The sequence below is a fragment of the Suricata suricatta genome, chromosome 11 (genome assembly GCF_006229205.1).
Source record: "Suricata suricatta isolate VVHF042 chromosome 11, meerkat_22Aug2017_6uvM2_HiC, whole genome shotgun sequence".
NCBI classification, from domain to species: domain Eukaryota; kingdom Metazoa; phylum Chordata; class Mammalia; order Carnivora; family Herpestidae; genus Suricata; species Suricata suricatta.
The window spans coordinates 88,997,617-89,001,359 of NC_043710.1; the positions used below are offsets into that span (position 1 = coordinate 88,997,617).

At 52.8% G+C, this 3,743-nt stretch overlaps 1 protein-coding gene across 3 annotated transcripts in view; it reads right to left on the reverse strand.

Annotated features, from left to right (window-relative positions):
• PKNOX2 (PBX/knotted 1 homeobox 2) overlaps positions 1–460 on the reverse strand; it is a 265,040-nt gene extending 264,580 nt beyond the window's left edge. For all 3 annotated transcript variants that reach the window (XM_029957419.1, XM_029957420.1, XM_029957413.1), the window contains exon 1: positions 384–460. The gene's annotated coding sequence lies outside the window, so the exon portion shown is untranslated. The remainder of the gene's footprint in view (positions 1–383) is intronic.
• Positions 461–3,743: the final 3,283 nt, after the last annotated feature.

Here is a 3,743-nt window from a genome sequence, read left to right on the forward strand (position 1 = left end):
GCAGCGCGAGTGGCGCCGGGCCGGGGCTCGGGCGGGCCGCGCGGCTCCGGCCGCCTCCTTCCCCAGCCTCGGCGCCACTCGCGCTGCTTAGCTCCGCGCTCTCCCGGCGCTTCCCCGGCTTCTCTCTGCACGCTCCCGCCGTCCCTCTCTGCTCCCTGCCTCCCTCCTCCCTGCTGCCTCCCTCTCTCTCCTCCCTGCTGCCTCCCTCTCTCCCTCTCTCCCTCTCTCCTCCTTGCCCTGTCGCAATGAATAATACTCTGGCTTGGGGACTGGAATAAAACACACGCGCTCTGAGGCAGCCGCCCGCAGCAGCAGCAGCCGCCGCCGCCGCGCCGCCGCCGCCTGCAAAAGCGTCTCTGACATGGAAATGAATGACAGCTTACCTGATGCCAATCTTCATCAGACTGACACCGGCGTGACAACACAGCCTATACTTCCCAGCACTGCTCGGGACGTCAGCGGCACAGGGACCCGCCCCCCGGAGCCCCCCCCCCCCATACCTCCCCTCGCCCCACTCCCCCTCTCTCCCCACCCCCCTCGCCCCCACCCACTCCCGGCCCGGCGCTTCCAAGTCGGAGCAGCAGCTGGAGTGTCTCCCTCTACCGGAGGCTTTTCTGAGAGTCGGCGCGGGCCCGCTCCTGCTGGCGGGAGGCAGAAGCGCCGGAGAGGAAGCCGCGGACGGCTGGCCCGCCGCCGAGCGAGGGACACGGCGGACCCCTCGCCCCCGGCGACACCGCCCCCGCCCCCACGCCGCGTCCTGTCGGCGAAGCACGGAGGCCGCCTCTCATGACTTCCTGGGCTCCGAGGATGGCGAGGAGGGGACATTTTCCGTGCACCCCGAGAGAACTCCCCAGAAGTCCTGAAACTTAAAGCTGGCGAGGAATCCTTCCCTCCAGCACCACTCCTCCCCCCACCCCACTCCCACCCCGTGCCTGCCTGATGGCCTCATTTTTATGATTGCATTTGAATAATTCTCATTACCCCGGCCCCAGAAAAGGTGCTCAGATGACACTCTGGTTAGTTATTCCTATTCTCAAGAGCTTTTTCTGCTGTGGGCTTCCCGGGGAGTTTGGCTCACCGAGGGGGAGACTTGGAACCGGATGGGGCAGTGGGAGAGATAAAAGGGTGTAGAGGCTCTGTCACTAAATCACCTCTTTGCAAATACCAGGCAAGCCTATTCTAAGCCACTGCTATTTTCATTCTAAAAAGTCCCAGAGTTCTGGGGGTCGGGTGGTGTAGTATAAAGGGAGAGACCAGCTGGGCTGTTGGAGCCTGGGCCTGCTAGGGCCTCCATCCACTTCGGGGAGGAAATGCACATTGGCGCCTTCTGAGAGACCAGTGCAAGCATGCGTGGTCATACGTGTGCTTGCTCTCTTTCCACAAAGATTACGGTCCCACTAAGGGACAGGGATGAGCACCCAGCCACCTACAGATGCAGGCTTGCTTGCCGCTCCAGTGTAGCACATGGCGGTTTGCATAAACGGAAAAGAGAACCCCTTCCCCCCTGAAATTTACTCCTTGCTCTCTGTTGAGGAGCCATTTCAGCCACCGTCAGGCAGGGATTGATCCTCTGACCCCAGAGTAGGCAGGGGGCCTGGATAAAGCCTAGACAAAGACACTGATGCAAGCAAGGAAAGCAGAAAGTGAAACCCAAGCAGGCCAGGTTCGCAGTAAGGAATCTGACCCGAGAAGTTGAAGGCTGCCCCTTCGCTCTTTCCAAGCCTGAGGGCCACTCCTCATTTGCCTCCATCAGGGGCAAGGATGAGAGCTATTAGCATTCCATGGCTCTAAAGTTGAGACCTTTCTTGCATCACATCCCCAACACGCTAAATAATGTTTGTCCAGACCCTCCCGGTACCCCTCAAATTCAACCTCCAAAGTTGCTTGTGGAAGAAAGTCTTCACTGAGAGCCCCCTTTATAGATGGAGCTGAATCCTCTCACCTTCACGTAGAACCTCCAAAGACTTCACTAGGTGGATTTATGTCACCCCAGCCTCTGATCTGTGGTCAGAGACTCTGGCTGGTGACAGCATAATCGCTATTATATATTATACATTGTATAATAATATAATAATAATGAATGCACTTGCCCTTTTTATGTAGTACAGAAGCGGCCAGATTCTTCAACCCAGAGGCTGGAGGTCAGGCTGCCATAAACTCTCAGAGGGAAGCCCGCTTCAGACACAGGAGGGGGAGGGGAGATCCCTTTGCCCCTGCTTGGGACCCCTGGAGGCAGGGTTTTTTTCTCTTTCTCAGGGCTCCTAGTGAGTTGCTGTAGCCTGCCCAGTCAGAGGGGAGAATCCGGCTGAATGTAAATACTTAACCCCATCAGAGAGGTGTCAGTGAGCCATAAATAGTACTGCGGGCAACAGCCATGCATCACTGGTTCTCACTTGTCACACCCCTCATTTTCTGAAATCTAGTTCTGTGCCCAACTCTTTCTTGAAACAGGAGATCCACTGCCATGAGCTGTTAATTTTTGGAGTCTTTTTCAAAATACCATGATTTCTACTAATACCTTTTGGATGCTTGAAACTGCACATTGTAATTTAAAATAAATGTATCTTGCTTTAACTACATTTGTAATTTGCAAAAGCTTAAAAAATGATTACGTAAATGTAACCATCCTTCCCATGATCATTCAAAGCAAATATTTGTCCTGTGCCCACCGGAAGCTCAGCTGGGTGGCAGAGCTAAGGATAAAGAGCAAAAGCAAAAAGTCTAGTCACAGCCCCTGTCCTTGAGGAGTGTTCGTTCCACGTGAAGAAGCCAAAGCACCAGTAGATAAAACAGGAAACGATAATCATACAAGAATTCAACAGATGACACAAGCTGGTAATACTTAATGAACAAACACTTAATGAACAAATCAACACTATGTCAAATTCCAGGCGTTCTACATCTAACTGTTGGCTCTGTCAGTGAGTAGAGATGGGACAGAGTGACAATGAAGTCTGGGGAATTCACTTCACCTACTCTACAGTCTCTCTGCCATCCTCCTCCTGGGGATGAAGAAGAGGAACACAGGTCATGTAAGTCACCGACACGGCCACATTAGACCAAATATGAGTTCCTACCAATCCTAGTCATCACTCTTAGAGTTGGAGTTCCTCTGGCATGGGTCCGGGCCCTTTCCTCACTTGATCTGCACGTGATTTGTCTTTAGGATAAGCAGTTCATACCAGCCCAGGCTGTCTCCTCTGAGCTGTGGACATGTATCGTCAATGGTGTACCTGAGTCCTGTCACGATGAGCCTGCTCAGGCTGCCATGACAAAGTACCACAGATAGCTATTTTCTCACACTTCTGGAGACTGAAAGTCCAAGATCAAGGTGCCAGCAGGATTGGTTCCTGGTAAGATCTCTCTTCCTGGCTTGCAGATCGTACCTTCTTGCTTTGTCCTTATGTGGCCTTTCCTCTGTGTGCACCAGAGAGAGGGAGAGAGGGAGAGAGGGAGAGAGGGAGAGAGGGAGAGAGGGAGAGGGAGAGAGGGAGAGAGAGCGATGTTTGGTGTCTTTCTCTTCTTCTAAGTGCACCATTTCTATTGGATTAAAGACCCACCCTTATGACTCCCTCTAACTTTCATTACCTCCTTAAAGCCCCATCTCCAAATATAGTCATATTGGGATATTAAGAGCATCAACATGTGAATTTAGGGGGAGACACAATTCCATCCATACATTACACTGTCCACATACCAGTTCCCTCTATTCTCAATTGTTTTTGATAAATCTTGATAGATTG